The 27547-nt window shown below is 37.7% G+C and overlaps 1 pseudogene; it reads left to right on the top strand.

The window, feature by feature from the left end:
• The first annotated feature begins 9413 nt into the window (after positions 1 to 9413).
• Positions 9414 to 27547, top strand: part of LOC138306085 (uncharacterized) — a 29293-nt pseudogene continuing 11159 nt past the window's right edge.

A 27547-nucleotide genomic window follows, 5' to 3' on the forward strand; every position in this document is an offset into this window, starting at 1 on the left:
CTTCAAGTTATTATTAGATGTTCCATTATTGGGTTCGAATTCCATGTGTGATAGTTTATGATTTGTGGTGCGTATGATGGGAAAGTGATATTGTGAACTTCTGAATTGTTATGTTATTTATTTGTTACATTGCATTCTGTTTTCAATATAACATTTATACTTTGAAAGAACGCCTTTGTTATTCATTTCTGGTTACAATCACTGACATGGACGCCTGGTATAACGAAGTATTTATGTAACAACTGACTTAAGTAGTCTGTGACTACAGTTTCGCCATATTGGCGAAAGAACCCAGCAGAGCAGGACGGAGAAACGTTACAATATGTGCGTTTTGAGAGAAAAATATCTCCACTATCAATGTGTGCCAGTATGGGAACCACTGCAGTTGGATTATTTCTGTAATAGACCCTTACAAGAGGTAGGTCAACCTGACTTGATTTTCCAGAATAAAGTTTAGAAGGCTCGAGTAGGGATTCCGACGAGAGACATCTATCAAACGTCCGAATATAAAAGAGTATAGAGGAGGAATCCCAATAGGGATTACCCTAGTTCCATCACTACAAACGAGACCCTTCCAAACACCTCCCTCGTGGGTTATTTAGTTGGGCGCCAATTCTGTAACAGGAGAGGAGAAAATGTAACACGCAGACCGGGATTCGAACCCGGGACCCTCAGAACACTAGACGAGTGCTCTACCGACTGAGCTACCTGGTCACCGATGATCGACCCAGTCCAATCCCGCTACATCTGTATTAATCTTAGCAATGCCCTTTTCACTGCGCATGCTAGCAGCCACCAATAAACAACTCCTATATAAAATCAAAATTACATTGCATCACTGCAGCAAAGCCACACTCATTTTCTATTAGATAGCAATGAACGGGTCAATATTAGAATGTGTACTCATGAGTTCGGCCATGCCGGATTCTCGACCCCGAAGGTCACGAGCTAGGTAAAGAAGTACGGTCAAATTGAAACAGGAGGTCATTAGGTACATCAATTTTTTTCTAAATAGCTTACGTCGTTGGGTTTTCCCGGTGGCGTGGCTCGGAGTGACTTTCCTGTTGTGAACGTTCGGCGAGGGACCACTGTTCGGCACACATTCACGCATAACCTTCCCATCGACGCCATCTTGATTCCTTCGTTTTGTAAGAATTAATTCACGGAGCCGGACAAGGACGGATCCGGAATGAGGGATCCGGAACGAGTTAATATAAAATATCAGTTATCTTCAATAAAAGCGCAGACTTGAATATATGCCAATCGGAAAGGAGTTTGGGCACGGAAGGGTCTGGACATTCTTTAAAAAAAAGAAGGGTCTGGACAGAAATTATGATGGATCTAATATATAGCAAATAATGTTACTGATATCTTACCGGCGAAGTCCTTGGTTCGGAACCACGTTTTTGACAAAATAAATTACACGTCCACACCTTATCGAAGGAAAACGAAATTCTCAAAATTTACTGAATTTTACGATGGCTTAGTAACAACATTAGAATTTGAAACAAGAAAACAATGACGCTGATTTAAATAGAAAATAGGGAAGGGAAGTAACTCCCATACAGTATGTGTAATGTCAGTAATCATAAGCTTAGGTCTAGAACAAGGACGACCAAAACAGCTACAGTACAGTATATAACTCAAAAAGTAAAACTTAATTACAATCTGAAAATATATTGTTGTAAGGAATTTCCATTTCTGACTTTCTTTCCTTATATGCTCATACAAAATATTAAAAAGCTCGATAGAGGTAAAAGTTTACCAGTTGTAACTATTTTTAAATTTTTTAAATTACTTCCCCACCCACCCCCAGGTTTTTTTTTTTTTTTTTGATTAATTCGATGATCTATGTCCTCTTGATGTTTTTGATATCTTCAGATTTAAGATCGGTTCACTAATAATTTTTTGACGTTATTAATATGTTACACAGCAGGTTTTTTTTTTACAATTTCGTCGGTTATATTTTAAAGACTTTCTCCGATTCCAATAGTCCGATCAAAACCAAACTCACAAAAAATGTTACTTATGTAACCACTATAAAATCATGTTAATATGGCGTCGATTAAAATTCAAATATGGCCGCAATGATGTCACTTCCGGTTTAATCTAGACAGCCATAACTCGTTAACAACTGAGCAAATTTCTTTCATTTTGTTATATGTTATGTAGAATAGTATATGGAGAACCTTTGTGATTGTACATTTTTCTCTAAAATGTGAACTTCCGGTTGATCATTGACTCATATAGTGCAGATTCGCCGTTTTCTGTGAAAATCACGAAAAATTCTTCTTGTCAAGTTCTACATGGTATAGAGGCTTGATATTGTGCATGAAGTATGCTGATGTGGTTGACTATCAGGTATGAAAACATGAATGACCTTGACTTTCATCCAAGGTCATAGAGTTCTTGTGATTGTACAGCTATGGAACTGATTCAGTAAAAATTCAGCTCATTGAGACAGCCGCAACTCGTTTACCAGAAAGCCGATTTCTTTCATTTTTGGATATGTTATGTAGAATCAAACATGGAACCATTCACTTTACAACCACTTTTCTGTAAAACGTCAACTTCTGGTTGCAAATAAGGGTCAAAGTTAAAAAGTGCATTTTTTCGACAAAATCATTAAAACGTCTTCTCTAATTCTAGAAGGGCTAGAGGCCTAAAAATAGGCATGTAGCATGCTGACATAAATGCCTACCTAGTTTGGTTATATAATTGACCTTGATCTATATTCAAGGTTACAAGGGCCAAAGAACCTAAAATCTTCAAATGACCTTTTCTGTACATGTAGTTCTGGAAGGCCTAGAAACTTAATATTAGGCCTACATGATGGCTACCATGAAAAGTTTGTTAACATGAAGGACCTTGACCTTCATTCAAGGTCACATTGGCTAAAAATCCTAAAATCTTCAGATGACTTCTTGTGAACTTCTGAAAGGCCTAAGACCTGAAATTTGACTTGTAGCACGTACCTATAAAGAGAGAGGTTATCAATTTTGAAGATGTACAACGTAGGCCTATATATAGACACATTCCCATATATTATATAGACATCATCCCATTTATAGACATACTCCCATATATAGACATATTCCCATATAAAGACATATTCCCATATATAGACTTATTACCATATAAAGACATTCCATATATAGACTTATTCCCATATATAGACATCACCCCATATTTAGACATATTCCCATATATAGATTTATTACCATATAAAGACTTATTCCCATATATAGACACCATCCCGATTATCGCACAATGGATAGATAACCTTCACTACGTACACGCCACGCGACAAACAATAAAAGATAAAGAAAAGGAAGCAAAATGAGCCATAAATCAATGCTTGTTAATAACACATATTTCCATAAAGAATTTTGCATTTGTTAGGGATATTGGAACTTCATATATGAGGCCATACATTCCTAAAGATGGCCTAATGCCATATTTGTCGTTCATTTACTTCAATTTAAATCAGATCTTGGACTGCACTCTGATATATTCAACGTTTACTGGAATGCACCCTCGATAGTCCAGGGGTTACTTGCACTGTTGTTATATCCACCCATGGTCTATCTCATAGTAAAACTAAAGGGAGCACAGGAGGAAGAGAAACTGATCAATCACAGGCCTACAGGTATTTCTTTTGAAGATTTCAGTGAGAGCGACGTCCAACTTCAAAGACACACAGTCAGCCACAGTGTAGCGTTTTACGATTCTTTCATCAAACGACCAAACTACCTGCTCGTTTTTGTTGTCAAATACAGAGTCTTCAGTTTGCTATGACATACTCCAGATTAGACACACACACACACATATATATACAAGATTAAAAACCAAATGATAAATATTGTTTATGCATCTTTAAACATAATTATCCCTTTTTGGGTGTATCGTCTCTTTGTATACTTTATATTTATTCTATAGGATGCATTGTGATAAGAAGGTGATGGTGTAGGCCAATTTCTCGGGAGCTTCCCCGAGAGAAATATTAAATCTGGGCCCAGTTGTTCAAAAGGTAATTACGCTATTCACAGTTTAGCGACAATTTTCAAATCAAGATAAAATAAATTCTGGGCCCAGTTTCATAACATTCCTTACCTTTAAGAGAATGAAGAATTGTAAGTTAAGAGATTTTTTAAACTTCAGTAATGTTCGTGAAACTGGGACCAGGTAACACAAATTTTACAAAATTTTATAAGAATCTTAAGAACTCCGTTCTCTACTTACTTGCTGAGTTTCGTGAAGACCACAAATTTTGCTGTAAATGAAAAACGAAAATTTCACTAATCACGTGATTAAGCTAACTATGCTTTGAACAACCAGGCCTGGTGTGATATTCCGTGTCCAGGCCGCTTTCCTTCAAAGCGATTAAAAACGGGCTCATCTGAAAATCTGAAACTTGCAACACTTGTAAACCTCTAATTTGAATTCTACATCTCTGAATATACGTGGTATATTTTGTAAACAGATGATGTCAAAATCGTCATTTTCATCGCCGATTTCTGTTTATTTTACCCTAAAGTTGACACACCGATGCTTTACATGTACAAAAAGTCCAAGTAATTCTGAACAAAAAGGTATTTTGGGTTTTTCAAAATAATTTAAAGAAGGTCACAAGACGGCCTTGAACAACGGTGGTATTTCGTAGTTTCCATGGCAGAGGAGAAGTACATGTATGACGTTACGCCTGCAAGGACATGACGTCACAATGATTACCTACCAGCAAGGGCAGATAACTCTGTAATATACAAATCCAGAATAACTAAAATAAAAAAAAAATGGGAGTAATTTGCAAATTTGAGCCCATAAAAGAAATCATTTCTTCTTCAATTCATTTCATTTGTAAAATCCTTTAGGTGTCATCCCACTAAGACATAAGATATGCTATATTTATATATCTATTTTAGGTTTATAGGTATAAATATCGACGAACGTCTAGAAATTTTACCATGACTTATCGAAGTATATTAGATATGCTCTGATTTTTCACTATTTTCATTTCCTAATACATGGTTACGTGGCATTCATTTTTAGAAACGCCGATTCAATAGTCCTTTGTGAACTTCATTGCCCATACACATTTTTCAGGGTGCCGTTCTTTGACCAACAGCTTTCTGATAATTAATATGCACGTTAGAGATTGTTTTTGACATTGTTTAAAGAAACGACTTATATAAAATAGGACCTTTGTTTCGGTTCATATGGTGTTATATCGCCCTTGTAGAATTTAAAATAATGACATATTATACGCGGATGATATAATACCATATCGACCTCAACAAAGGTCGATAATTGATATGTACACACCGGTTTACAGTGTAAATCTGTATATACTTGTAATTCCCACATAAACGGGAGAAAACTGGAGATTTTCAGACATTTTTGGACCTGCACTACAGTCATTTTTTTTCAAATTGGAAACTTTGATCTTTTGCTCGAATTTTCGGGAGTTGCCAGTCCAATGCGGAAAACTTGACACACAAAGTCGCCAATAGCACCAGTCAAAGATAGATACATGTATAAACACAAGTCTGAAATCTTCACAAAGACTGTCATCATCAAACTTTCACAAAGTCAAGCGTCAGAAAAGACTTCGTAAAGCATGTTGGACGCGTAAAAATCATTTTCTGTATTTGCATGTTACAGAGTTATCTGGCCTTGCAGGTAGGTATATTGATTATGACGTCATGTATTTGCAAGCGTAGCGTCATAAGTTTTCAGAGAAAGCTACGTGAATTAACTCTGTGATATACAAAGATGGAATAGAGAAAGAAAGATCAGCGTAAGGTGTAAGATTGCAATACATTGAACTCATGTCACCATCGCACTAAATGGAAGCTTTTAAAGGGTTCAGTAAAACGATACAGATATACAAAATACCATAACCCACAGATGTTACACGAACAGAGAGGTATAAAAATTAGTTACAGTTTATACTTAGTTGAACCTATCCATGTTTACACAATAATTAGCTATATTGTACACATAAATGTAGTTATGTCAGATTGTACACAGGGATATGAGAATACATTACAGTAAATATATATATATTGACCTTTTCACGTATGCACAAAGATACAATAATTTTGGTCCTGTTCTTGCTGCCAAGTTTGCTGAATATCTTATCAGTACAGTTGTATGCGTAATGAGGAGGTATTCAGTACAATGTTCAGTTTGAAAAATGATGTGTTGTATAGATTTGATTATGTCATATAGTACAGAGGAATATGAGAATTAGTAACAGTTTATATATAGTTGTACCATATTCCAGGGGTGAATATAATGACAGTGGTATTAACTCGTGGAGTATCGAGGATACGGGGGATGTGTAATTTACTCAAAATTTGCTGGCTGGCTGTTCGTATTTACAGTCATTACGTCATTGGAAAACCCAACTGTTTCTATAAATATAGCACACGTCACATGTGTAAAGGAAAACCCGTGTCTAACAAACTGGAAGCTATTTAAAATTGACCAGAACAGCCTGTGTATAAACCTCGAAACTCAGATATCCACAACCGGGAGATACTGACTCTTGGTGTCCTATATAGCTAGTGTTTGATTTCAACGATTAACATAAAAGGTAAGTGACATTAATATTATTTTGAAATCCATTCATATCTTGCGTCTCTGTCTTTTAATTAGGGTTGTTTCGCATTGTGAAAATAAGAGGAACCTGGGGGATGTGGAGGCTCTCGGCACCCCTGGGTCGTAAGAATGTGGGGATATGAGAAATAAGAGGGACCCGGGGATGTGGAGGCTTTCGGTACCTCTAGGGCCGTAAGAATGTGGGGATATGAGAAATAAGAGGGACCCGGGGATGTGGAGGCTTTCGGTGCCCCTGGGGCCGTAAGAAGGTGGGGATATGAGAAATAAGAGGGACCCGGGGATGTGGAGGCTTTCGATACCCCTGGGATCGTAAGAAGGTGGGGATAGGAGAAATAAGAGGGACCCGGGGATGTGGAGGCTTTCGGTACCCCTGGGATCGTAAGAAGGTGGGGATAGGAGAAATAAGAGGGACCCGGGGATGTGGAGGCTTTCGGTACCTCTAGGGCCGTAAGAATGTGGGGATATGAGAAATAAGAGGGACCCGGGGATGTGGAGGCTTTCGGTGCCCCTGGGGCCGTAAGAAGGTGGGGATATGAGAAATAAGAGGGACCCGGGGATGTGGAGGCTTTCGATACCCCTGGGATCGTAAGAAGGTGGGGATAGGAGAAATAAGAGGGACCCGGGGATGTGGAGGCTTTCGGTACCCCTGGGATCGTAAGAAGGTGGGGATAGGAGAAATAAGAGGGACCCGGGGATGTGGAGGCTTTCGGTACCCCCGGGATCGTAAGAAGGTGGAAATAGGAGACATGGTGGTAGGTCATACTAAGTAGCGCAAAACTGATCACAAATCCAAACGACAGGCGGCTATCTTAGATTTTGATGATGTGATAATTTCTGTTCGAGTTACCTCCCTTGGATAACGTTTGGTAATCTAAGTGATGAATTAATTTGCCAAAGTGGTAACATGTACACTACAATTCACCACCCGTCAACAATGCTTGGTACCGATATTTCTAAAACTACTGAAAGGATCGAGGATGGTAAACTACTGTAGACTGGCTCAATGACACTTATACAAGTCATCCTAAGACCAAGTTTAGTCCTCATACTGTTGCTAAGGTAATTAAATGTAAAGTCATATACACATGTACAGTGATTCCATCTGCTCAAAATGGGTGTGAATTATTGCAATTGTCTAGAAAAGAGTTGACGAAATTAGAGAGAGTCCAAAATTATATTCCAAAAAAATGAAAAAGTTCTTGGTGTGAAAAGTTATATTTGTAGTTTATATGTTTGTCAAATAATACAACATCTGTCGTTTGAAAGATCAACATTGGTTTTAGGTTGACTTCGTCGTATCGGTCATTATTTACTCTGTCAAGATAGACTTTAATTATATCATGCTAGTGTATTCCCCAACTGTTTGTACAGTAGCACAATCTGGCGCGGATGATCTTTAAATCGTGTCATTTGATGCTCCATCTACATAGACCAACAATTGTTTAGGCTTACTTCGTCGTATCGGTCATTATTTACTCTATCCCCCAACTGTCTGTACAGTAGCACCATCTGGCGCGGATGATCTTTAAATCTTGTCATCCAGAAGCCGTCAAAAGTACGTAAACAAGCTGTAAGATTACTGTTGGATACTCCATTTGATGCACCATCTTAGAAATGTTTAATAAAATGGCTACCAATGAGTATTTAAAACTCAAAAGAGGTCTTATAATGCTTACATTATCTATGTAGTTCCAGTAAATCTCTGTAATCAATTTAATACGTTTACCAACACATTTACCAGACCAGCATTAAACAACGAACACACTGACAAAGTACTGAAACATCGTATTGTATTCTAAACACTCTCTGTTCAAGGAAGAAAAATTCGGAATAACTTACTTGTAGAAGTAAAACCGTCTCCTTCCTTCACAAATACCAAACACAATATCATTGATATCTTCAGGAAGGCTGTTTAGACCGTTTTCATAAATTTTTTTTATTTCTATTACTATTAGTATTGTACCTCCTAGGAAATTGTTTGTTCGGTATTGTTTTATTTTCGCTATGTTAGCGTATAGACACTAAACAAACAAAAATTGTTTTTCTAAATTAGCATTTATGTAAATTAGACTATGAGTCTTCTGCTGAAAACCAAAAATGATAAACAATCCATTTATTGTAACACTTGTTTGTGTGATAATTTTATTTTATTTGTACTGAACGTTTTTAGATCAACAATTATGTCTTGTATTAATAGCTGTAACAGTGATAATTCTGGCATTACTACCAAATGATCCTTTGGGAGATTAGATATACTGAACAGGAAATAAATATTATTATTCTTGTTATATACTTATGTGTGTTATCGTCTGTAAACTGTCCTTTAAAATGTTTGTGGTTTAAGTGTCGAGTAATGTACATGTACAGCAAAGAGTAAACGTGCGTGTATATCATTCATTTTAAGGAAGTACGTCACTGGAAAACCCCACGGTCTCCGGTCCATAGCTTAAGTCATACGGGAATAGGAAAAACCCATGTATTCAGTGATCTGTGTAAAGTTGACCACGCCTACTTGTGTATTGACATTGACATACATTGTGGTTTAATTTTCATAAACTCTACTTTATCAGTATCATCTGTGTAGGTAAGCGTTATCGTGCGATATTTGTACTTTAAAATATTTCATCACGATTTTACTATCGTGTTACGTATGATTACAATACAACAAACCATATGTATACAAGCATGTACAACTTAATTGGATGATTTGAGAATACGTGTCACGTGAACATTTATAAGCTGTTCCTATTTTTAAAGCAGTACGTCAGTGGAATTTTCCACAATCCCCGTATCTTAAGCTACATGTACATGCAAGTCAGTTAGACGTACTTTACCTGTGTCGAAGAAAGGCCTTGTGGTCTTATAACAGTTACCTGTGTAAAGTTACCTACATCTACCTGTGTATCATATATATATATATATATATATATATATGTAAATCGAACCTGAGATCTCTACAACCTGTGAATAATGACTTTTGGTATCCTATATAGTTAGCACTTAATTGGATCAGCGTTAGATCTTAGGCTGTAAGATCAACCTATTACGTCGCCAAAACGTTTTCCGGATGTGTTGTGCCAACTGGGCTGTGTATATTAATCGAACTAATGACTTCTGCAACCATATATAGATATTGCTTGAATGAAACATCGACGTTAAGGTCTAACTGACCGGACATTTTAAAGACAACTGTAAGATCAACAAAATAGGTAAGTGGCAATTATGCAATCATAACAGAAACATATATAGACTCTACATATCCATGTATACCGTTTCTGACAATACACTGTAGATTGCAACACCTTAATTGTCCTTTGAGAGGAAATAGAGGGCACTTGTAAGACCCCCGAATCTCTGGGCCACGTCGAAATGAATAGAGGAAAACTTCTACATGATCGGTCAATTTTACTTGTAACTAGTATGTTCATTGGTTTCAACAAATACTTCATCAGGTCATAACGAAAAAAAACCAGTGACAGTGGAGTAACAATTTCATAGACAAAATAGTCCCAAAATGAATTTGGAATTTTGAACAGAAATCTTTAGTTAAATTCGGTTGAATTATATGGATTAATTTTAATAGATTTTTTTATGTCATTAAGATATACAAAAAAATCTGAGTGTACTCTAACCATAAGCCGTTTCGCGATGTCTTTAAAGTACACTTATATTTGTGTTAAATCTCCATAACATAAAAGATCTATTTATGTAAATCCTTAAATTATTGTACAGAATCGGTATAAACGGGAGGACGAAACGAGCACGCCCTTTGTTATATCCGAGGAGTTCCGAGTGCTCGTATACTGAGTTTCGGATCACATCTAGCACGCAAAAGCAGACGACTTAATTTGATCACATCGGATGAACAGAAATCAAATTTAAAAACAATCTTCGTTTTGTCAAACTGAGAAAATGAAGGTAAATGAAGTTGAATTAAGTATTTAATATCCATTTAATATGTGAACTGCTCTGGTAAATTTATAATGTCTAAGCTGTCACTGACAACTTGTGACAAGCAGTTAATCTGTGATAAGCAGTCACTGACTGGACACTTACATTGTAAAATGGATACAGTTCAACAAGCTTGTATGGTGAAATATTAGCAGTTTTCAGTGACTGAGGTTAAAATTGGACTGCTGAGAACTTACCTACATAATATTGCTACAAAACTGTCTAATAACTTGCATATATTAGCAGACTTTAACTTTGACATAGGTGGTCATATTTAATCATTGAATCTTTGGATAATCTATTTCTGTCGGACACTGCTGCCCATAGGGACCTGGCGTGACGAAACATTCTCTATTTCAGCTAGATCTACAATCTTCTGCACAACGGAAGATTAACATAGAAAAAAATCACAACAGTTTTGTCTGCTTTAGGCAGTTTCCGTGTAAGGTACATATACAAAAGTATACAAAAGAAAAAGATGAGATAATAGCCAAACAACAAGCATTTTCACCGCAACATGAACATGGTTCCGTCGAATGCACGTCAATATCGATGACGTCATCAATGTACACCACGTTTACACCGCATGAAGTCATGACGCCATATGATTGTCTTTACCAACTTCCACACAGGTTATCTGTTTCTACATTCAATTCCTTAGTAGAAGTATGAATAGTGCTGATTCGATACGTAATTATGTAAGTGGGGTTAAAAAGCTACACATTCTTACAGATACGGATTATTCTAAAGTCAAACAGTTTGAGGTTAACCTAGCTTTAAGGGGCATTGCTCGGCTACATCCCCATTGTCCTGTCAGAGCTGCTCCCATTATAATTATTCCTCAGATATCATCAGATTTTCTCAATTTATCAATTTTTCAGATCCAGTTCAAGCTACACTTTGGAGTAGTTTTTTGTTTGCCTTTTACCTGATGGCACGTAAATCAGACCTCATAAGTAATAATGCTAAGTTTGATCCTACACGTATACTGCTAAGACAGGATGCTCAGTTAAATTGGATAACTTACATGTGTGCTTGATGAATTTCGTATGCATGTCAGACAATTCTGCTAGCTGTATGCTTGTAATGATGTGTTGATTGTTGATTTTGCTTGCTTGTGAAGCTGTGTTTGCCTTAGATTCACAGGGACCTGGCACGAAAATGTTTAACCAACAGTATACATATATATATTATAGTATATTATACTATAATATATATATATATATACTGCTGGTTAAAAATTTTTGTGCTAAGTCCCTGTGCTTAGATTAGTAAAGCTGTGCTTGCCTGAAATTACTTATATATGTAGCCCTTTCGCCCCTTATTATCAGTGAAAATCTGGAAATATGGACTTGCTTGAAATTCAGACCAGGGGTGAAAGGGCATTTATTTATTTATATATGTTTGTAATAAAATAGCCAAAACTAGATACTTTAGTTTGTGATATATAAAGGGAGGTAATTAAGTCTTTTCTTAACTTACTTTCGTGCAACTTCCCGTAGCACTTCCTTCTCATTCGCAGGCGAAACACATCTTCTTAAGACGCTTGAAATGTTATACATGTGATGTAGAACATCAATGTGTTGACAGCGACTTCGTGCCTGATATTATTTCTATTGTTAGTAAATACAACTTAATGGATTATATTCATAACTATATAAAATTTTGATATTTTCCTTCGAAGACAAAGTGGAAAACGCTAGTCAAAAGAAACGTCTGGTCTTAAGAGAACAATGATTTGAAAAACCTTTTAAATAACGACAAGGACATTGTAAGATTTAAATGTATACACAATATGTATGAGAAACCATTGAAATTGCTAAAATTACTACTACGTGATAATATGCAAACAAAAAATAATAATAAGACAAACATTGAACATTCCCGTGCTAATTCTAGGTACGAGTGTTCACTCTTGCGAATATTGCGGTGAGCTTTATAATGACGCTGTACTACATCTAGCTGTAGTGTGTCATTGCCAACCATTACGAAACTGTTAAGGAAAATTGTCCTTATACTGTATGTGTATTTCACAGATCTATCTAATGAAGACATGTAAATAGTGAAATCGTTCAGTTTTTATGTTGTAGAGTTTATTTTTTTTAATTTTCAGTCGTTTTTATTCCATGGTCTGCTATGTGAAGTCTCAAATTGAAGTGATATTACTTTTAAATAATTTGAATACATGTATACATGTATACTAGGCCTACATTACAGATCGTAGTACTGTAAATGCCGACCAGGACACATTGCGCGTGGCTTCAAGAATCCTAAAATACTCAAAGTTTTGTTTAAAAATATGAAAAAAGTAACTATAAACTGACTCATTTGTATGTCATAAACTAAATTCTAAAATTTATGACGAAAAAGTTCTCCAGAATACGCGATTTTGTGACTCTGAAAAAGGACGAAATCCGGGATATCGGCAGTACTGTACGTAATGGCTGCCGTGCGCTTGGGGTAATCTACGAAAGCAAATTTTAATTTGGTCATAATCACACATCGTAAGGTATTTTACCAAATAGGACTTAGAAAAAAGTAATCGCTTATCAAAATGACAAATTTAATACTCTCGTTATTCAATGTTCAAATTTTGAATATGTATGTTTCTGGTAAAGTGCTTAATTATTGTACTACTATACTACTGTATGTGCATGAATAGCTATATAGTCCTAGAAGATACATTTTAAAACGAACCTTTTGGACCGTTTCGGCTGTACAAGTGTATGTACCGATACAACTGGTACGATCAACTAATTATAATGGAACGCTAGCTATGTGCTCTAGCTACTACGTAACTTCCGCTGTGTGTAGGCGTTGTCAAACCTACACGTTGTACCGCCTGCTGTCCTGGTATACGTAGTGGATCGCACTAACAAAATTATCGACTAAATATCCCGGAATCAACAGGTAGGCCTAACTATTTGTCGGATCAGTCAGCTAAGGACAGCAATCGTTAAACCTGTACATTGCACATAAAAATGAAATACAATGTAGGCCTAGACTAGTATTTTCTCAACTAACTCAATTATACTTCCGGGGTCCTAGCATAGGCAGGTCCAAATGATCATAGCTGCCTGCACCCCTTCCCAGTGTAACGATTTGATTTGTCGTGTCCTTTAATATGTCGAAACTCTATCAGACAAATGACCTAGAACGAATATACGTACCCGGCCTACTATATCTTTCGGCCGGGTACGAATTGGTCCCTATGTGTCGTAGTGGAGCACTGCCTCCGAAAATCACTCGGGCATAGTTTTCTATACTTTTTTGTAGGTTTCCAATTATTTTATACGTATACATGCATTTACATAATATTTTTGTCCAAAACAAACACAACTACCATTCTTTATATCTACCGTACCGCTCAAAAGACGTCAAGTTCACAATTTGAGGACTTGCCGTATAAATTCCCTTCAGAAAGACCTTCATATGTATTATGTAAAAAAATAATGCCTCGATGAGAATTTGATATTTTATGTGGTTCAGTTTTATTGCCTAGTAGGTAAGCGATATCAAACAAGTACGATAAAAATGCAAACAAACGTTTTATAATGGTTTGCATAATCATTACTTTGCTTCATTAGCAGTAATAGGCACCAATTGTAGCTCTAAAGACGACACCATTTTCTGTCAAATAGTCTTTTGAGCTACAATATTGCAGCTAACCTTGAGTAACCCAGGTTCTATGGAATGTACGTTCGTTGTGTAGGTCAAAGGTCACCTAAGAAACCAGCTTCGTGTACCATGAAGTAAAAGTCAAGGCAGAGATAAACTTAACGATATATTTATTAACAACACATGGATTGCGAAGGTAAAACATATCACAATATACATATACTAATTCTCTCAACTTCCACACGTTTCCCCATAACTTAAGTATGGTACGAATATACATTATGTATAACCCAAGGGACCGTAGAATATACAGATACTAATTCCTACACCTACTGTATAAACCTACAGCTACCATCTAATTCTTAACAATACTGTAACATTTAGCTCCTAACAAACCTACCCACAGTCACCGCTCGACTCCTAACATTAGTTGGGTCTAGAAAGAAAGTAGGAAGTGAGCCTACCAGCCAAAGGCTTCTATAGGCTGACGAATTATCACGTTACACACCAATTTATACCCCGTGTAGAATATGGCAAAAGTCTCGTGCAAAAAGCTATGAAATACTTGATCCTGGCCTAATGCTATAGAAAATATCAACCAATGAAATTACGTAATCCAAAATATTGGCCATTAATGGCTATTAAGTACAAACGGAAGGAGAAACGCGTCTACATCCGGTAAAACACAAGAAAATATCAACATGACAAGCTACCGAAGAATAATATTGCAAAATATGCCGAATTATCAATCCCACGACCAATATAGGCAATGAGATTTCAACTAAGGTATGCCAACAATAACAGCTGACCCATAAATAACCCAACCCAACGTTGTAAACTATGATTCCTAACACTAAAAAATCCATTCCCGCTACACCAGTATGACGACCATCTATAATTAAGAAATCTTCTATCCGGCCAGAGTACTGACAAAATAATCAAATTTTCAGTCCAGGGGTTAATTTTACTGTTGTTATATATCCACCATCCTCGATACTCCAGGGGTTACTATCACTGTCTATATGTCCACCATCTTTGATCCTCCAGGGGTTACTATCACTGTCATTATATCCATCCTTGATACTCCAGGGGTTATTTCCCCTGTTGTTATATCCTTATTCATCGGACAAGCGAGCTAAGAATGCCAGCTCTGAAAGATACAAGCCTAAAGTTTATATGTATATTAGCGTACATATGAATTTTGATGTTTCTAAGTCGCAATATCATTTCATGATTAAGAAGAAAAAAAGTCCTGTTATAAATCATTTAGAGACAGGACTAAATCGAAGTCAATATGAGCGATAATGATTCGGAAACTTGATAAAAATCAAAAATAAATATTGAACATCGCTAGGTGGGTCCCATAAATAACTATTTTTAGGTCATCCTGACCCTATAGTCGACTCGTCATGTTTCGTCCGTTGTCGTCCGCCGTGCGTTAACTTTTCACATTTTGAACTTCTTCTCAAGTTCTACCAGTGTGATTTGGCTGAAACTTGCCTGAAATGATCCTGACATGGTCCCGACAAAGTGTTCTGATTTTTCGGGTCGATCCGAAATCCAAGATGATCGCCACAGCCGCCATCTTGAAAACACATTTTTGAACTTCTCTAGTTCTACCGGTGCGATTTGGCTGAAACTTGCATGAAATGATGCTGACAAGGTCCCGACAAAGTGTTGTTATTTTTCGGGTTGATCCGAAATCCAAGATGGCCGCCACAGCCACCGTCTTGAAAATATATTTTGAACTTCTTCTCAAGTTCTACCGGTGCGATTTCGCTGAAACTTGCATGAGATGATCCTGACATGGTCCCGACAATGTGTTGTTACATCTCTGGTTGATCCCAAATCGAAGATGGCTACCATGACACTACATCTAATTAATTTCCTATATGATTATTGCCAAGGTAGTCAGATGACCGTTAAGGCCCTTGGGCCTCTTGTTTGTGATGCTGTGCAGGCGACACATCCACTTCTGTGGAATTCTTGTTATATTAGATATGTTGTTTCTTCAACAAATGTCAATGTGTATGTTAATTATAATAAAAATATTAGTCAAAGAACTGCACCCTGAAGAATGCAGCGTGTGTGTAAGGAAGTCCACAAAGAAATATTGACTCTGTGAAAGTATCGTGATAATATTACATTCTAAATTATATTAAATTCCAGAGGATGAATTGGCCGCCATGTCGTACATCTTGTGCAATGCTGGTTTAGAGTTACTTCCCTTTACCTGCTAGCATCCGTAGCAACTCCAACACACTGACAATTATGATCGAGAACAATGTCGGTGTTTGCTTCATTGATTGTATATATAGCATGGGAAAAGTGACATTATATTGTGATTGTTACTGTATATATAGTTGTTAATATTCGCGGGGTTTTGATTTCGCCCTCTTCACGGTTTCATCTAAAGTCGCGAAATTTGTATAATGTTTATATTCTGTTGTATGAATGACACTTTAAAAGGCTACAAAGATAATTTATAAAAATGAATCTTTCGCGAATATAGTCCAAACAGTAATTCAGGAAAATTTGCACCCGTGAGTTTTAACAACTATATACAAAATGTACCGGAGTAGTATTCTGTTACTGTATCTATAACCTTTAGTTGTGTTTAAATCATTTTAGTCCAAGATATAGAAAAAAATATCTGATTAAATTACTATTGAAACTATTGACAGTTTGGCGTTCTATCAGCGATTGTTTTTGGCTTATTGAATTTGCCATCGATTGATCGATTTGAGAGGCATACAATCACAATATATCGATAGTGTGAAGTAGTGTAACACCCCTAAACACGCTGATCATACTTGTAAAGTGAAAGCCGATGGATAAAGTGTGTTTCGGTTGGATAAAGTGTGTTTCGGGTGGATAAAATGCTAAAATAGATAAAAACAAACATGGACCTATTAGATGGTTAAGGATATCTCAACCCTCGTAAAATGAAATTGGCGTTGAACACTCTGCAAGTCTAGTGCTGGCCAGCCAAAATCTTTCACTTAAAAAGGGATTAATAGAATTTTTACATGGGTCTGTCAAGTGGACAGGTATATCTCAGGGTTGACAGATCCATGTTTGTTTATTTTTTCTCCCTTACTTAGTAGAAAAAATGTGATGAAATTTTAGCTGCTTTCCAGCCTTTTAATTGTGCCACTAATTCAATGAAATTTTGCAAAAACCCTTCTAAGGCATCAGCCCAAACACAATTGTGAATTATAGGGCCCCCACCTCCCAGAAGGCTGTGGAAAGGGCCAAAATGGGTAAAATTGCATGGCTAAAATTTCAAAAATCTCTTCTCAACTCGCAAGGTTTTGTTACATATATAGTTCTCCATAGATCATAATGCATCAGTGTTGTTATACTCAATGAAACTTCAGAAAATTGGATCGTTTTATCAAGTCAATCAAGTTATTCATCTTGATTATATTAACATACATTGGCAGACAATTATATTACAAATGATCTAACATCCTACATATAAATCTTATTTGCTAAATAGCAATAGAAGATGTTGGAAAAAAACCAAGAAATTACAAAAGTTGTGCAAACAAGGTTTTTTCCATCATAAAACAGAATTGCAAGACTTTTGAAGATAATGTTCTAATCATACAAATAACTGCATTACATGCGTGAAAATAATCAAATAATCAGACTGCATTTCAATATCAGGTATACCTGTCACACAATACAGTCTTAGTGGATCACTTCGGTTTTGATTTTAGGTGACCTCAGCTACATCTCACCTCTGACCTTTTTATTTCCCTGCCGGGGGATCAAATTCTGGCCTGTTTATATTAGGTGAAAGAAAAAATGGCTTAACCACTACACGACCCGACTGGTTAGACAAAATCTTATCTTTCAGATTTTAATCAAGTATAAGAAGTTATTTTTGCATAAATTAATGTGCCAAGATTTCTGGTGTACCTAACTGACTTACTGTATAACTTATTCGGTTATTGATATTTTTCTGTTTCAGATTTAAATTAACACTTCAAAATGGCTGCCAAGCGAGAGATCAGGACAGAGGATATCAATGAGGAAGTCATTTCCAAACATAATCTTCTTGTCGACTATCTGAGTGTACACATGGTGGAAGACGACTTTCAGTCATTAATAAAACTATTTAAGGATTGTCCACTCGCACCAAAAGACTTAATCAACATTACAACTATTCAAGAGCTATTTGTAAAGCTCAAGAAAAACGAAAACATTAGCATTGGACGCTATGAATATTTTACCAAACGATTAGAAAAAGTTGATAAAAGTTTGGCTTCTTATGTAAGAAGAGAAGAACAAGGGATTAGAGATATCCTGAACGCAGGTAAGCTTTGCATCACGCAAAATTTTATAATTATGATTTCTTCATCTAATTGGCTAACATTAATCAATTGTATACCGCTATAATTTCTTGTGTCCTAAAGTAATGATGTTGTCCGTCTGTCCAACTGTCTGTCTATCTTGTCTGTCATTGTGCTCCGTCAACTGTCCGCCATGAAGTGAAAAATTCAAAATGGTAGCTTTGATTTCCTATTCCTGGTTGAAAGTTATGAACTGTATTATATAACAAATTGGCAGTTACAGCTATTGGTTAAAGGGCCACTACCTTTCCAAAACGGCTTTTAATTTTTTAAAATAGGAATGTAAAACGAGATCGATAATTTTGTAGAGTCGCAGAAGTTATTAACTATACGTTTACTAGCACACTTATCATCACCTTCAGAACTGTTTAATTAGAATAAATAAAATGTTAATTTTCATAACGCGGGTCATTTTATGTTTCCCGCCGTCGTCCTAAATGCCGCGCGGTAGTTGACTATCACTGCGCCAGACGGCAAAACAGCGAAATGAATCTCCACTGTTATCGTGCATTAGACAGGAAATCTTGGATATGTTTGGTGTTGTAACCTCATCTTAAGCCATCGACATATATTTTCTTTTGTTATTAATGTTTTTAAGAAACCTTTAAATTTTGCTCCAGAAAGGTAGTGGGCCTTTAAGGTGTCAGATATTCTATAATCATCCTACATTCTAAATGTCTAATATACCACATGTAACTGTACAAATCACTGTCCCTACACATGTAACTGTCCAAATCGCTGTCCCTACACATGTAACTGTACAAATCACTGTCCCTACACATATAACTGTCTAAATCACTGTCCCTACACATGTAACTGTCCAAATCACTGTCCCTACACATGTAACTGTCCAAATCACTGTCCCTACACATGTAACTGTCCAAATCACTGTCCCTACACATGTTACTGTACAAATCACTGTCCCTACACATGTAACTGTCCAAATCACTGTCCCTACACATGTAACTGTACAAATCACTGTCCCTACACATGTAACTGTACAAATCACTGTCCCTACACATGTAACTGTCCAAATCACTGTCCCTACACATATAACTGTACAAATCACTGTCCCTACACATATAACTGTCCACATCACTGTCCCTACACATGTAACTGTACAAATCACTGTCCCTACACATATAACTGTACAAATCAATGTCCCTACACATGTAACTGTCCAAATCACTGTCCCTACACATGTAACTGTCCAAATCACTGTCCCTACACATGTAACTGTCCAAATCACTGTCCCTACACATGTAACTGTCCAAATCACTGTCCCTACACATATAACTGTACAAATCACTGTCCCTACACATATAACTGTCCAAATCACTGTCCCTACACATATAACTGTACAAATCACTGTCCCTACACATATAACTGTACAAATCACTGTCCCTACACATGTAACTGTACAAATCACTGTCCCTACACATGTAACTGTACAAATCACTGTCCCTACACATGTAACTGTACAAATCACTGTCCCTACACATGTAACTGTACAAATCACTGTCCCTACACATATAACTGTACAAATCACTGTCCCTACACATATAACTGTACAAATCACTGTCCCTACACATGTAACTGTACAAATCACTATCCCTACACATGTAACTGTACAAATCACTGTCCCTACACATATAACTGTACAAATCACTGTCCCTACACATATAACTGTACAAATCACTGTCCCTACACATATAACTGTACAAATCACTGTCCCTACACATATAACTGTACAAATCACTGTCCCTATACATATAACTGTCCAAATCACTGTCCCTATACATATAACTGTCCAAACCACTGTCCCTACACATATAACTGTACAAATCACTGTCCCTACACATATAACTGTACAAATCACTGTCCCTACACATATAAACTGTACAAATCACTGTCCCTACACATGTAACTGTACAAATCACTGTCTCTACACATGTAACTGTACAAATCACTGTCCCTACACATATAAGTGTACAAATCACTGTCCCTATACATATAACTGTCCAAATCACTGTCCCTATACATATAACTGTCCAAATCACTGTCCCTACACATGTAACTGTACAAATCACTGTCCCTACACATATAACTGTACAAATCACTGTCCCTACACATATAACTGTACAAATCACTGTCCCTATACATATAACTGTCCAAATAACTGTCCCTACACATATAACTGTACAAATCACTGTCCCTACACATGTAACTGTACAAATCACTGTCCCTGCACATGTAACTGTACAAATCACTGTCCCTACACATATAACTGTACAAATCACTGTCCCTACACATGTAACTCTACAAATCACTGTCCCTACACATATAACTGTCCAAATCACTGTCCCTACACATGTAACTGTACAAATCACTGTCCCTACACATGTAACTGTACAAATCACTGTCCCTACACATGTAACTGTACAAATCACTGTCCCTACACATATAACTGTACAAATCACTGTCCCTACACATGTAACTGTACAAATCACTGTCCCTACACATATAACTGTACAAATCACTGTCCCTACACATATAACTGTACAAATCACTGTCCCTACAATGTAACTGTACACAAATCACTGTTCCTACACATGTAACTGTACAAATCACTGTCCCTACACATATAACTGTCCAAATCACTGTCCCTACACATTATAATATATAACAGATTGGCAGTTACAGCTATTTGGTTAAGGTGTCAGATATTCTATAACCATCCTATATTCTAATGTCTAATATTCCACATGTAACTGTACAAATCACTGTCTCTGCACATTATTAGCTCACCTGGTCCGAAGGACCGAGGTGAGCTTATGGGATACCGCAGCGTCCGGCGTCCGTCGTCCGTCGTCCGTCGTCCGGCGTCCGTCGTCCGTCGTCCGTCAACAATCGACTTCTTCTCCATAACCGCTGGTCGGATTTCAACAAAATTTGACTGGTAGCATCCTTATGGGCTACTAACTAAAAATTGTACAAATGATGAGGCTGACCCCCCAGGGGGCTGAGGGGCGGGGCCAAAAGGGGTCAATTTGACTATTTCCATATAAACAACTTCTTCTCTGAAACCAAGCATGGGATAGCACCCATAATGCAATGGTAGCATCTTTATTGGGTGGGGATTCAAAATTGTACAAATGATGGGGCTGACCCCCCAGGGGGCTGAGGGGCGGGGCCAAAAGGGGTCAATTTGACTATTTCCATATAAACAACTTCTTCTCTGAAACCAAGCATGGGATAGCACCCATAATGCAATGGTAGCATCCTTATAGGGTGGGGATTCAAAATTGTACAAATGATGGGGCAGACCCCCCAGGGGCCTGAGGGGCGGGGCCAAAAGGGGTCAATTTGGCTATTTCCATATAAACAACTTCTTCTCTGGAACCAAGCATGGGATAGCACCCATAATGCAATGGTAGCATCCTTATAGGGTGGGGATTCAAAATTGTACAAATGATGGGGCTGACCCCCCGGGGGCCTGAGGGGCGGGGTCAAAAGGGGTCAATTTGGCTATTTCCATATAAACGACTTCTTCTCTGAAACCAAGCATGGGATAGCACCCATAATGCAATGGTAGCATCCTTATAGGGTGGGGATTCAAAATTGTAAAAAAAAAAAGGGGCTGACCCCCGGGGGCCTGAGGGGCGGGGTCAAAAGGGGTCAATTTGGCTATTTCCATATAAACAACTTCTTCTCTGAAACCAAACATGGGATAGCACCCATAATGCAATGGTAGCATCCTTATAGGGTGGGGATTCAAAATTGTACAAATGATGGGGCTGACCCCCCGGGGGCCTGAGGGGCGGGGTCAAAAGGGGTCAATTTGGCTATTTCCATATAAACGACTTCTTCTCTGAAACCAAGCATGAGATAGCACTCATAATGCAATGGTAGTATCGTTATAGGGTGGGGATTAAAAATTGTACAAATGATAGGGCTGACCCCCGGGGGGCCTGAGGGGCGGGGTCAAAAGGGGTCAATTTGGCTATTTCCATATAAACGACTTCTTCTCTGAAACCAAGCATGAGACAGCATTCATAATGCAATGGTAGAATCGTTATAGGGTGGGGATTCAAAATTGTACAAATGATGGGGCTGACCCCCCGGGGGCCTGAAGGGTGGGGTCAAAGGGGTCGATTTGGCTTTTTCCATATAAATGACTTCTTGTCTGCAACTAAGCATGGGATAGCACCCATAATGCAATGGTAGCATCCTTATAGGGTGGGTATTCCAAATTGTGCAAATGATAGGACTGACCCCCCGGGGGGGCCTGAGGGGCGTGGTCAAAAGTGGTCAATTTCCATATTAATGACTTCTTCTCTGCAACTTAACATGGGATTACGCTCATAATGCAATGGTTACATCCTTAAAGGGTTTGGATTCAAAATTTTGCAAATGAAGGGGCTGACCCCCCGGGGGCCTGAAGGGTGGGGTCAAAAGGGGTCAATTTAGCTATTTCCATATAAACGACTTCTTCTCTGCACCTAAGCATGGAAGAGAACTCATAATGCAATGGTAGCATCCTTACAGGGTTGGAATATGAAATTGTACAAATGATAGGGCTGATCCCCGGGGCCTTAGACGGCAGTAGATGCGGGGTCAAAAGGTCAATTAGGCTACTATTTTCATATATATTACTTTGTCTCTGAACCTATGTATTGGATAGCATATTTGTATGGTATCAATAGCATCATTTTAAGGTTGTGATTCAAAATTAAACTTTGGGAGTCAATTTTGCTAATTTTTCTAATGATTGTCAGTCTTTGTGATAATTACTAAAAAAAAACCAGGTGAGCGATACAGGCCCTCTGGGCCTCTTGTAATATATAACATATCAGGGACTTCTATGAATAATTTCTAACCCTTATACAAGGTTCATAGACAGGTTTTCTCATATTTCATTAATTTTCAATTGATTGTTTCCATATCTCGGCATATATATATACATATATTATATTAATATTAATGTATACACACATGGGCAAATAATTGGCTATAATAGTTTTAACTCTGCCTTTCTTGTAGGTCTATCACCAGCGAAACGATTGCGAATGGAACAGGAATGTATCCAGCAGTTAAATTCAGGTGTGTTATTAGGCTTTAGCATACTTACAGTACAGCAAAGCCTTATGCTATGGAAATTGACAACAATCCTAGAAATCTGATTGGTTCAATTGTTCCAACAATTTACTAACACCATCTGGTGACAAATCTTTCTATGAAATATTGCTGCCATTAATCAATATAATTTTCTGTGTGAATTCAAATTACTACAACTTGAATAGTTCAATCACAGAAAACCAATAAAATTGAAAATATTAGCATGTCTTAATTATTGGACACATTCCATGTCAAAGATGATATAAAATACATTTGTACATGTACCTATAGTATACGTAATAATAATATATTCTCAAGACGCGAAGAAAATTTGACATAGTTGCTTCCCTTTGTTTCTCTCGGTCAGTGCACATTTGAAGGTCAAGATTGAGAAATACTAATAAGCTTCCAAGTTTGGAAATTCATTTCAAGTACGTTATTAGTTATATTGAAACTGTATGTCATTAGCTGAAAAATACTTAATACTAGCATTGGTCATGTGGCCTGAGACAACCAATACATTGAATGGATCAACCACTGCTTTTAATCTCTTGATCAGCAGACTTCATCAGCAGAGACTTGATTAGAAGAGAGTTAATCACCAAGTAGAGACTTGATCAGCAGATACTTAGTCACCATGTAGAGACTTGATCAGTAAAGACATGATCAGTAGAAGCAGAGACTTGACCAGCAGAGACTTGACATTGATTAGTATAAGTAGAGACTTGACCAGCAGAGACTTGATCAGCAGAGACTTGACCAGTAGAGCATTGATTAGTATAAGTAGAGACTTGACCAGCAGAGACTTGATCAGCAGAGACTTGACCAGTAGAGCATTGATTAGTACTTACAGTAGAGACTTGACCAGCAGAGACTTGATCAGCAGAGACATGATCAGTAGAGCATTGATTAGTAGAAGCTAAGTAGAGACTTAACCAGTAAGAAGCAGAGACTTGATCAGCAGACTTGATTAGTAAAGACTTGACCAGCAGAGACTATATCAGAAGAGATTTGATCAGAATAGACTTGATCAGTAGAGATTTGACTAGCAGAGACTTGACTAGCATACTTGATCAGTAGAGACTTGAACAGCAGAGACTTGACCAGTAGATTTGAACAGCAGAACAAGTGACATGACCAGCAGAAGCAGAGACTTGATGAGTAGAGAACTTGACGAATAGAAGCAGAGAGACTTGAACAGCAAAAGCAGAGACTTGACCAGTAGAGACCTGATTAGTAGAGACTTGACCAGCATCAGCAGAGTCTTGAACAGCTTAATTAACAGAGACTTGCTTATCAGAGAGAGACTTGACCAGCAGATACTTGATCACTCAGCAGAGACATTATCAGCAGATTTAATCACTCAGCAGAGACTTGATCAACAGAGAATTGACCAGTAAAAACTTGATCAGCTGAGACTTGATCAGTGAAGACTTGACCAGTAGAAACTTGATCAGCTGAGACTTTATCAGCAGACACTTTATCAGCAGACACTTTATTACAAAGACTTGATCAGTAGACTTTTATCACCAGCAGATACTAGATCACACAGCAGAGACTTGTTCAACAGAGACTTGACCAGTAAAGATTTAATCAGTAGACTTGAGCCGAGACTTGATTAGCAGAGACTTTTTCTCACAGCAGAGACTTGATCAATATAGACTTGACCAGTATAAACTTATCATTAGGGACTGACAGCAGCAGAACTTGATCAAATACTTGACCAGAGAGACTTGACCAGCAGAAACTTGATCAGCATACTTGACCAGTAGGGACTTACCAGCAGAGACTTGATCAGACTGAGGCATAAATCAAGCAGAAACTTAATCAGCATACTTGACCAGTAGAGACTTTATGTGCAGAGAGACTTCATCAGCAGCAACTTAATCAGAAGAGACTTAATCACAGAAACTTGACCAGAGCATACTTGATAGAGACTTTATCACTCAGCAGAGACTAATCAGCAGAGACTTGACTGTAGAGACTTCATCAGTAGGAACTTGACCTGCAGATACTTGATCACTCAGCAGAGACTTGATCACTCAGCAGAGACTTGATCACTCAGCAGAGACTGTATCAGCAGATTTAATCACTCAGCAGAGACTTGTTCAGCAAAGACTCGATCAGTATAGACTTGGCCAGAAGAGACTTCTTCAGTACAGACTTAATGGCATAGCAGAAACAGAAACTTGATCATCATACTTGACCAGCAGAGACTTTATCACTCAGCAGAGACTTTATCAGCAGATACTTTGTACTTGATCTGTAGAGACTTGATCAGTAGAGGTTGACCAGCAGATACATGATCACTCAGCAGAGATTTCACCAGCAAAGACTTTATCAGCAGACTTAGTCACTCAGCAGAGCTTGTTCAGCAGAGACTCGATCATTAGAGACTTGGTCAACAGAAACTTGACCAGTTAAGACTTGACTAGTACAGACTTAATCACAGCAGAAACAGAAACGTGATCAGCATACTTGACCAGCAAGACTTTATCACTCAGTAGAGACTTGACCAGCAGATACTTGATCACTCAGCAGAGACTTGCCCAACAGAGACTTTATCAGCAGACTTAATCAGTAGACACTTGACCAGCAGATACTTGATCACTCAGCAGAGACATTATCAGCAGATTAAATTACTCTGCAGATACTTGTTCAGCAGAGACTCATTCAGTAGCGACTTGACAGTAAAAATTGATCAGCTCAGGTTTTATCACTTCGCAGAGACTTGACCAGCAGAGACTTTATCACTCATCAGAGACTTGTTTAGCAGAGAGTCGATCAGTAGAGACTTTATTACAGAGACTTGATCAATAGACTTTATCACCCAGCAGAGACTTGATCAACATAGACTTGACCAGTAAAGACTTAATCAGTAGACTTGACTTGCAGAGACTTGCTCAGCAAAGACTTTTCACTCAGCAGAGACTTGATCAGTAAAGACTTGACAAGTAGAAACTTGATCAGCAGAAACTTGGTCAGCATACTTGACCAGAGAGACTTGACCAACAGAAACTTGGTCAGCTTATTTGACCAGATGGACTTGACTAGTAGAGACTTGATCAGCAGAGACTTGATCATTAATTACTTGACCAGTAGAAATTTGATCAACATACTTTATCAGAGAGACTTGACCAGCAGATACTTGACCAGTAGAGACTTGACCAGAAGATACTTGATCAGCAGAGACTTTATCAGTAGGGACTTGACCAACAAAAACTTCGTCAGCATACTTGACCAGTAGGGACTTGATCAGCTGAGACTTGACCAGAGAGGCTTGACCAACAGAAACTTGATCAGCATATTTGACCAGAAAGACTTGACCAGCAGAGACTTGACCGGTAGAGACTTGATCAGCAGAGACTTGATCAGTAGGGACTTGACCAACAGAAACTTGATCAGCATACTTGACCAGCAGAGTCTTTATCACTCAGCAGAGACTTAATCAGCAGAGACTTGATCAGCAGATACTTGATTGCTCAGCAGAGACTTGACCAGTAGAGACTTTATCAGCAGACTAAATCACTTAGCAGAGACTCGATCTGTAGAGACTTGACCAGCAGAGACTGGATCAGTACAGACATAATTACATAGCAGAGACTTGATCAGCAGAGACTTGACCAGTAGAAACTTGATCAGCTGAGGCTTTATCACTCAGCAGAGACTTGATCAGCAGAGACTTGATCAGCAGAGACTTGACCAGTAGAAACTTGATCAGCTGAGACTTGATCAGCAGAGACTTGACCAGTAGATACCTGGTCAATATAGACTTTATCGGTAGAAATTTTATCAGCAGAGACTTGACCTGCAGAGACTTGATAAGTAGACACTTTAATAGTGGAGACTTGATCAGCTGAGACTTTATCACTCAG

The sequence above is a fragment of the Argopecten irradians genome, chromosome 13, assembly GCF_041381155.1.
Source record: "Argopecten irradians isolate NY chromosome 13, Ai_NY, whole genome shotgun sequence".
Lineage (NCBI taxonomy): Eukaryota > Metazoa > Mollusca > Bivalvia > Pectinida > Pectinidae > Argopecten > Argopecten irradians.